We start from the raw sequence: 10,642 nt of genomic DNA on the forward strand, positions 1-10,642 counted from the left end.
GGCTATCACCGGATACGCTGGAAACAGCAGATGACGAAATGCCCCTTTTTCCAAATACACCAAGGGAAGGGATTATTTACAAGTGAAGAAAAGCTGGCACTTAGGCTACCCATGAGTAAGGTGAGATTGCTTCCTGTTAGGAAGATCCAAAAAGGGGTCCTGCGAGAGAAGACATACGAGCCGAGACAAGAGGAATTAGACTGCTGTTTTCAGATAGGTCATAAAATTTTTATTTCATCAATGCTTTGCTCACTTGAGTAGCCACTCAAATGCTTTTTGGAACTGGATGGTGTCTAAATTATAAATACCTGTTACATTCTGCGAGAACAGACAGTACCTCTGCCAATCTAAATTGGGGCTAATTATCCATAATTTGATCCACAAATTAGAGTAAATCCTGCTCTAAACTCAAGAAATTCCTGAATTTCCAATTCAAAAAGGGATAGAAAGAATCTGCAGAAAGGCATCACATTTTGTTTATAAACTGTTCCTAGTCGTCTTTCCTGATGTCTTCGTGAGCTCCACAGTTTATGTCAGTTGAATTCAGTGACCCTGCTGGACCTTACAAGAGGGGATCCAAACCATAAGCTGTACACATAAAGCAGCGGGAAGCTGATTTGAAGAGTAAATTCAGCCTTTGAAAGAACATGGTGCGGAGAATAAACCCCGTATCACAGCCTATGACGGACATTAGTCTGTGAAATGCCAAAGCCGTTTCTGAGTGGTGATTTCATAGTGTGCTTCAGCAGATGACTTTGAGGGAACAAACAAAAGAATCAAAATACAATCATAGTACACGAGGCAGAAAGAGCAACACGAGGAGGAAGGGAAAACACTGTTGTTAGAACAATCAACGGCTCATATATTTGAATTACAGGCCAATAAGACAGCTTTTAAAGTCCCCTAAGCTGACCACAAACCTTCACGACACTTCAGGAATATAAAACTTTCAAATCTCCTTTTATTGTGCTGTCTGTGAAAGAAGCGGAGAGGACTTGAAAGTAAGGACCCAGAGCAGGCAGCAGTGGTCAAGAGGGAAGCTCTGGGTTCAGAAAGCTGGCCCCATTGCTCACTGGCTCTGTGACCTTGGCTGAGTCACATAACCTCCTTTGGCCTCAATGTTTTCATCTCTAAAATGGGGATGGGATGTTAATGGATTAAATAAGGTAAGACCTGTAAAGTGCTTAGAATGGTGTCTGAATATAGTAAGTGCTCAATTAATGTTAGCTTTTAAAATTGTTATTATCATTAAAATATTACTAAAATTTAAAGCGAAAAGTTTCAAACATTCTTAGTTTTAAAAATTAAGAAGTCCAGTAAATATAAATACTACATGACCAGCTTGATTGGCACTTCCGTCTACAAGAAAATAAAACCACCAGATTCCTTGTGAGTCTGGATTGTTTTGCCTTTAGCTCCATGTATGCTGTGTGCTCATCAGGGTGCCTCATTTGTCTGAATTTCTCCCACCCCAGTTTATCAGTAATTTGTTTACACAGGCGGCCTTGCTACATTGCACATGATGACAGGGTTTTTATAGATCATCAAATAACTTTGGGGATCTGTTTTACTGTCAGGAGGCTGCTACCTAATTTTATCTATATTCTTCATTTCTTAAATTGTTCACTGCAGCATTGACTAGAACCAAAAACCGGAAATAACTTGAATGTCACATTTAGGTAAATTAAGGCACATTTGATGGAATACTAAGCAGCTATAAAAACAAATGAGGACAGTCTCTACTTACTCATAATGCACTATCACCGAGATGTAGTTTTAAGTGCAAAGAGCAAGATACGTAACAATGTGTACTCTGGCCGTTTTTGTGGGAAGAAAGGCCAGGGAAATACACACACACACATACACAATATATACTGGGCTACTGGGGGACAGGGTTTGGAGGGGTCACTTTTCAACTTAGATCCTTTGGACTTTTGAATTTTGTACTATGTGACTATATTACTTATTTAAAAACCAAACAATATTAAAATAAATGAAAGTTAATATGTCATTTTGGCATTTAAAAATAAAATAGAAAGTTCCCAAAGGAGGGATTATATCACGAATAAAGGCAAATAGGCTCAGACACACGATCCAGAATTTGGTCACTAACCAACGTGGTGAGGCAAACGTCCTCAACCTGAAAAGTTAGATCAAGACCATTCTTAACAAAGACACAAACAACTGCCGTGGAAGCAAGCTGGCCACAGGAGGGAGTGGAGCTCACCTTCAGGGGCCTTCCTCTCCTTTCTTCCTAGTTTTCCAGAATGGTCAGTGGAGTGACGGATTCAGACAGGGCTCTCCAAGCGTGTTGATGGTGTCACTGACCTGAAGCCTGGATCTGTGGGGGTTGAAAGTTGTGGAGGAGATTCCAGGCTCTCTGGGTTGAACAAAGCTTTCTCTTCTATGAACTTCTCAGAACTTTTAATATACGATTCCCACTCTGAACTTCCACGAAGAGGGAATACCACATAGCAATTCCTATATGCTTGACCCCCAAAAGCAGACTGTCTCATTTGACCAGAGCTCCTCAGAATTCACCCTGGAACCCTGGTCCACTCCGAGTCACGCTGCCCAAGGCGGACACAGGGGAAGTGCCTGATCTTACATACACATACCAGGTCCTGGTACCTAAGATAGTCACTTCCTCCCTGTGGGCCTCAACTTTATCGTCTGTAAAATGGGAGACAGGCAGAAAACTTCACAGCTAAATCTACCTTCCTCATTCTTTGAAAGACTACAGTATTTAATTTACATTTAAGATGCAACGTTTTTCTTATTCTGCCTTGAGTTACAATTACCTGTATCCTCGTCTTCCTCAACTCTGCTGGGCTGTAAACTTGAGGACAGAGATGTTGCCGTGTTTGCAAAGCACTCAAAAATGTTCGATGGATGAGACAGTCTAGTTGTGCACAACACAGACAAAAAGTATGAAAGGACCAGGGAAGGGCAAGGACGGTGGAGGCTGGTGGCGTTCCTGGCAGCAGAAACAAGAAGGAACAAGCAGAGAGGAGGGGTCGTGTGGTTGGGAACGGGTTAGGAGGGAGCTGCGCATGCCTGGGCGAATGAAGGAAACTCTGAGCCTATCCAGTGACCTCAGCAATAGTTTGGAGTATTTTGGTATCAAAATACTGGTATTTTGGTATTTGAAAAAAAAAAAAAATCTTTTGTCTCAATCCTTTACATATTGCTGTACCCAGAGAGTTGGAGGCAAAGTTTTTTAGAAAGCATTCTGATCATAACCCTCCCTTGGTTAAAACCCTTCCGAGGTGTTTTATTGCTGTTCTAATGATTAGTGTAATTCTTATTTCTTGCGTTTCTAGTGAGGTTGAGAATATTTTCTTCAGTTTATTAGTCATCACTATTTCCCCCCAAACAAGTTTGGACCCCAAACTGCCTTCATACCTCCCTTGTGGTGTCATCTGGGAATAGGGGTGGGCTGGGGTGGAGAGCAGGTACTACCTGACAGCAGGGGTTCTCCAAGTGTGGCCCCCTCATTTAAATAGGAACTTTCTTTAATGGTCCTCAGAGTTGAATGGATTCTCCTGAGCTGTGGCTGAGGAGATTCTTCATCTCACTCACTGGAAGATCAGAGGGATTCCCATGGGCAAACACTGACTCAGGGCAAAATGATGACAGAATGAGGATTACGGTTGCGGCAAGCCCCATCTCTCCCATCAGGGCTCTGAGCCACCAGGCCCCAATTTCCTAGTCACTGCACGGTCTCAGCCCCTCTCTGAGGAGCCTGAGGAGTGGACATGTCTTCCTGGCACTGTCACCCACCAGTTTTACCCTATAATAACGTAACTGTCCTGCCTCAGTTCCTTCTTAATAAGTTAACTGCAGCTATGGGTTAATGTGCGTGACCTGCTAAGAGAGCCATTTACATCATGACACAACAGCAACGGCTTCCCCCAAGGAATAATTTTAATAGTAATAGTAATAACCACCGTTTAATGAGTGGTTAACATATGCTAACTACTTTAAAGACATTATCTAAATCGCCATAGGCCCTGGAGTTAGGTTATAATTATCTCGATTTTATACATGAGCAAAATGAAGACAGAGAGAGCCCAGCTATTTGTCCAAGGTCACACAGCGGCCGGCGTCTGTGCTCTCTGCATTTAGCCTCTGCAGGAGGGGACAGAGGGAGAGGGTTGGGGTTTTGCAGCATCCTACAACCCAAAAGAACAAAGTACTTGGAATTAGAAGGCCTGAATTCTAACCTTTCATCTGTCTATATTTCTTTCAAAATCTTGGCTGAATTACAACTTTTCTGGCCTTGGTTTCCTCGGCTGAAAATTAGGATAGTGACACTTGTTTACCTTAAAGGATTACCTGCCATGAGGTAATAGGTCAAAGGGACTTGTTAGTCCTCAAATTCTATACAATGTCAGGCATTTTTCTTCAGGGAGCAAAGCAGTCTGTCTGTGTGTGGGACAAGTGCTGGTCAACCCTCTAATTTATCAAGTTTCTCAAGATGTTGATTTTCAGTGGAAAAGCATTTGTGATCTGATTTCCAATTGCCTGTGGTTTTTTTGGCTTTTTACATTTATAAATATGAGATCTGACATTACAACATTTCTTCTAGTAGTGGTAACTCAGTTAATGTATTTTCCTTGCGTTGTGCTCCTATTACAAATGAACAAAAGATATCAAATTAAAGTATTTATTTCTTTTTCCTCCACTCAAATGGACCACAAAACTGATGCTTTTACTTTGAGATGAATTCAGAAATTGAAGGGAAAAATAAGAATAGGTCTATAAATACAAATTAATTAGGATTTTGATTACAAATAGATAAAGCTCTCCTCCAAAAAAGCATTAGACTCTAATGCTGGCCCCACGGTCTCCCTTTGGGAATAGCCATATAAGTGAGGCGGTTCTTCACAAAAGACAAACCTCTTGTGGACAGACCTGAAGCTCTGAGGAGATGATCAGGTAAATTCTTTGGACTGCCACTTCATTTAAGGAGACCCCCCCTTGGCCACAGAGAATTAGGCAAGATGATGTCCCCTGATCCACGGGAAGAGAAACAATAGTCTGGATAGTGGCCTATGGTGCAATGCTAAGGATGTTGACTTCCTGGATCAATTAGATTTTCTCTCTTGAAAAATTTGAATATGGTTCCATAGTGAGAGAACTAATAGCTGATACTGGAAAGAAAAATAGAAGAATCACAGATGGATAAGGCAGATGATAAGCACATGAGGAAGCATGACTTTTGTGTCCAGAGAGGTCTCTGAGTGGCCAGGTTGAGCAGAACGCCCCCACCAACCTGTGCTGGACATGTGCTGTGGGTGAGAAACAAAGTGTGGTGTTCCACTGCTGAGGTTTTGAGGTTGTTTTTACAAGAGATCACTGGGCCTAACTGTTAGTGTTTTTTATTTCCTTTGATTCTCAAATTAAGAATGGCCCTAAAGTTTTGCCATCTTTTTGTTTTTTATTCTTTCTCTACATTTCCTCTCAATGTGATCATCCTTTTGTTACTTTTAAGTACCACTTTTAAAGGGATGCCTCCCAAAGGGAGCCATATTTCCAGATGCTAGCTTCACTCGACTCTCCAGCCACCATCTTCAACTCCACTCAATTCAATTCAACGGATATTTACTGAGTATTCACTAAGCGCCTGGCTTTGTGCTGGATGCTGAAGATGCTGAGGCTAACAAGACAAAAATGTCCTGTCCTAGTGGCACCTACAGCCCATGGGGGAAGACATTAAATAGTCAGTTAAACAGGTCACTTTAATTTAAACTCTTTTAACTCCAAAGAAAACTCATCATACCGACTACACAAATAGATGCATTTACCTAAATACCAGATTGCTACCATGGACAGTTCTTTCTCCTCCTCCCAGCTTAGCGAGTGTGGGAGGCAATACTGGCTCTCCTCTCATCCTGGGTCCCTACATCAAAATGGACACAAAGTGCCCTTGTTTCTTCTGAGGAAATGCTACTCAGAGCACTCTTCTTCCCTCTGATGCAGCTTGAGTCCCTCTTCCTTGCACCACTGCTAGCTGGTTCTCTGCCTCTCACATCTACCTGCCCCAGATAAGATACATCTGGACGAAGATTTTGAAACACGACTGCCGCAGTATCACCTGTTCAAGAACATTAAATGACTTGCCTGATGTTCCAAACCCCATTAAATCTAAATTTGTCACTATAGTTTTCGTCACCTACCCCAAATATATTTTTCTACTTCTAAATAACAATAGTGATGTTAGCTAAACTCACTGAGCATTTACTATGTGTCTGATACAATGTTAAGCTCTTTTATTCACTCTTTTATTAAATCCTTACTAAAATCCCATGAAATAGAAGGATTACTATCCTCATTTTTACAGGCAAGGAAACTAACGCTTGGAGAGGTGAAGCAAGTCCAAGGTCAAATAGTAAGTGGTTTTGAACTTGGGTCCTAAACCCTGTTCCTGTGTAACATGGAAGCAGGGATCAATCCTACTTCATACTTGCTCAGAAACCTGAAGTTTTGAGCACAGTACTGTGCAAACATTAATTATGTTTGTAATAGTCATTAATTGATTAGCAGACTCTCTCTAATCTATTCTGGTATCCGAATAAGATATTCTTAGAAAGATGTCTGAGATCACCTCTGCAGGGAATACTGCTTCAAAGCAATATAGGTTGATTTTTTTTCCTGAAAGCCACAAGGCCCATGAGAGAGCAGAAGGAGGAACAGGTCTGAGCCAGCAGCCTGGAAGTTAAAAAAAAAAAAAAAAGAAAATTACAACATGACAGTAAAGGAGACAAAGGGGCTGGCCCAGTAGTGTAGTGGTTAAGTTTGCATGCTCCCCTTCAGCGGCCTAGGGTTTGTGAGTTCAGATCCTGGGCGCAGACCTACACGCTGCTCACCAAGCCACACGGTGGTGGCATCCCACATGCAAAATAGAGGAAGATTGACCCAGATGTTAGCTCAGTGACAATCTTCCTCAAGCAAAAAGAGGAAGATTGGCAACAGATGTTAGCTCAGGGCCAATCTTCCTCACCAAAAAATGAAAATAAATAAAGGAGACAAAGAGAGTGTCCTCTCAACTTTTTTTTTAAATATTAAGAGATTTTTACATATCCAAGACTATCTTAGAGAATTTCAGAGAGGGTTGCTGAGACAGGGATCAATTGACAGAGGTCGGGACAGCAGAAAAGTTCAGTGTGGTCCTGCCAGTTCTTGTGAGCAAAGCTGAGGGGCTCTTAAAACCTAAGACATGATTCTAAACATTTATCCACAGTCCAACAGCTACCTTCACCCTGATCCACACTATTAAATGTCTTTCTAAAAATTCCAATTAAGGGCTTGTCATGTGGGGGAACAAAGGATTGCCTGCCCAAAAGAAGAGATATTAGGAGTTCCACGAGAAAAAAAGGGGAACAGACAGCAGAGAAGAAGGTATGAGGAATTCTCCTAAAACACCTCCTGAACAATTCCAGTGTAGAATGGAAGGAGGTATTGTGGCTAGGAGGCGTTCCCATGTGTAGCTCACAAGCACCGCCAGTTTTGAGGAACTGGAACATGGTAGAATGATCTAGCACCAAATAGAGTTTTCCCTATTGGTCTCTTGGGTCATCACTGGAAACATCACCTATCCTGGTACAAGTGAAATATGAAAATGCCAACTAATAGCGATTCCTGTTTGATGGATGCTGAATAAAAGAGTAAGAACAGTGAAAGGAAAGTAGTCAGACCCAGAGACAGGAGCACAGAGCCCGGGTTATGTCTGGAGCTTGCTGGATGGCCTCATGCCTGTCACTCACAGGCATCAATTTCCACACATGCAAAACAAGAAGGTTGGTTCCAACATCCCTTCCAACTCAAAAGTATCTTATTTTAAGGTATTTTAAAACACGTTTTTAAAAATCGAAGGAATTAGGATTAAGAATTAAAAGTTATAGAACATTTTCATTTTCCCTTTCATTTCCTAAATTATTTAATGCCATTTGAGGAAGGATATTAAAAATTTTCAGAAAATTTTGGGAAAGGCTACTGGAAAATATTTTCTTCTACACATGTAACCGAAAGTTTGGTCTCTGAACCCAATGCCAATCCAAATAACGAGAACAGAGCCTTGAGTGGAAGAGGAAAGGTTTTTACTATGCCAGGCACGGGGAGCAAAGCAAGGGCTCATGCCTCAAAAATTGCTAGCTCCCCGATGAGGAATGGGTAGGGATTTTTATTTGGGGTTTTGGGTAGGGGAGGGGGAGCATGTAGCTGTGCAGGCTGGCGTTTTCCCACCAGCCTGCATTTGGCCTTGGCAGGTGGGCATCTTTCGCCATTGTTTCTTGTCTCGTCTTCCTATTTGAGGCGGGTTCAAGTGCCTGGAGTAAGGAGTTGAGGTCTGGGAAGCCTCTGCTCCTTGATATTCTAGAGACAGCGGCTTTCCTGGCAAACTCAAGGGCACATCATTAGCTAAACTTTAGTGTGCCTCCAACTCCAGGCCACCTGGGCTTTTTAAATTTGTAACTCCCATTTAGTTGTAAAGCTCAAAGAGTCAAAGTTTAAAGAAACAGGTATTTACACGAGTGGAGCTAGAGAAGCAGGAAAGGGGGTGGTGGGTTTTAGTTTTAACCCCATATACGCTGCGTTCAATGTAGGGGAACTGATATCAAGGCTGGTGTTAAGAGCCTGTAACACACAAACACCAGATTTAACAACTGTCAGCCCAAGGCCCATCTTGTTTCATGTATAACCCCCCACTTTCTTCTCTCCTCAATGGATTATTTTGAAGTGAATTCTAGACATCGTGTCACGTGATCAGTAAATATTTCAGTACCTTTGAAGGTAATGGACTGTTGTTAAAAATCACTACTATCGTTAAGTGAGAGTAATAAAAATTCCCCAATATCACCCAGTATACAGTCAGTATACAAATTTCCCCAATTGTCTCAATATTTGTTATAGTCTGTTTGAGTCATGACAGAAACAAGGTCCACACACAGCAATTGATTGATCCGTCTCTCAAGTCTTTTTCAATCTGTACTTTCCCATTTTCCTTCTCTCCACTTTTTCTCTATGGGGAGGACTACTTTCGTATCTGGTTGAGATTTCCCTGATAAAAAGCTTAAAAGAAACATTGCTACTTTTGCTAAAATATGAGCTATTAATATACTATTACCAGCTTCCTTTTGATTTTACGAGATATGGTAGAATATGAGAGAGAGGTAGGAGGTAGAATCAACATCCGCGGGGTTTGCTGAAGGATTGGATATAGGCGCTGGAGGGAGGGAGGGGTCAAGGATGACTCTGAGGCTTCTGACTTTCAGAAGTGCTGGATGGTGGAGCCACTTCCTGATACAGAAAAGACCGGAAGAGAAGAGAACACCAGGAGAGGTTTGCGTGAGAAGATCCCGACTCAGGTTTTAGATGAGCTGGACATCAAATACCTTTGAGGTGTCAAGAAGGTTCAATAAATGTCTGCTTAATGAATGAATAGACGAACCCAGCCAGTGCTGTAAGGATGTGAAATTCACTAGCTGTGCCTCTTAAACCTTTCTGGGTCACGGATTCTCTTGTGAATATATTGAAAGCTGTAAGCCTTTATTCTCACATAGGCACGAAGTTTCACGAATAACTTCAGAGCTGTTCACAGAACCCCTAAAGATACTTAGACCCCAAATGAAGAACTTCTTTTGCCTTTCATTATAATAATTATATCTCCTTTGTCTAGAACTTGATAGCTCTCTCTATAAAACGCAAATTGCAGAAACTTGAGTGTGTTTACCGCCTTTCTTGCTTCCTCATGGTCTAACACAACATAAATCTCAGAAATTAAGGCAAAGTTACAGCCTTCCTCTTGCTCCTTTACCAAAGAACCCAATAACTGAAGGCTCACCAATCTTGAGATATCTACCTGCTTCTCAGTACAGCTACCTCTGTGCTGCCATGTATGGGAAGAGAATGTGCCCGAATAGGAGTGAAGAGATTTGGGTTACCTGTCTGTGTGACCTTGGGCAGCTACTTGTCCTCTGTGTGTTTTTTGAGATGAAGATGTCCTCAGCCCCACTGTCAACTTTGGAAGGTACCCTGGCCATCTCGATCACAGGAGAAACTCAAATCATTTCCCTACTGAGGGCTCAGGTGGTTTATCTTGACTCTTGGATTTAGAGAGAAGATGTGTGTCCTGTCTATGTCTCTCTGCTTCCTGGGCTGAGCAGTCTTTTGAATTAAACAGAGGAACCCCTACTTGCCCACACCTTGGTTTCCAGCCATTGGTAGACAGGCTGGTTCCATGTAAATTGGTTTTAGATGGTCCAAGCACCTGAGAGTGTGTGGTCATCTGTTTAGTCGGTGAGACCTGGCGTGCTGTAGTGGGTCATACTCCAGCACCAGCCTGGCCCTGACCCCCACCTGGCTGCCGTCTGCTCTCTCTGGCTCACCTCGAGCAACAGCACTCCTGAACTGACTTTCATTAAACTCTCAGCCATACACTTATTCCTTTCAGGTCTAAATATCACATGCTTACTCTACTTAGATGAGAGGCCAGACAGCTTGGGCTCATCTGCGTCTTCTCTGTAAGCACTCTTATGTGGGTTTTAGAGATCGGGGGTCTCACTCTGCCCTGCCACATCAGCAGTAGCAATAACAACAGCAATAATAATAATGCCTATTTATTAAGAGCTTACTGTGTGCT

This window comes from Equus asinus, chromosome 22, assembly GCF_041296235.1.
Source record: "Equus asinus isolate D_3611 breed Donkey chromosome 22, EquAss-T2T_v2, whole genome shotgun sequence".
NCBI classification, from domain to species: Eukaryota; Metazoa; Chordata; class Mammalia; order Perissodactyla; family Equidae; genus Equus; species Equus asinus.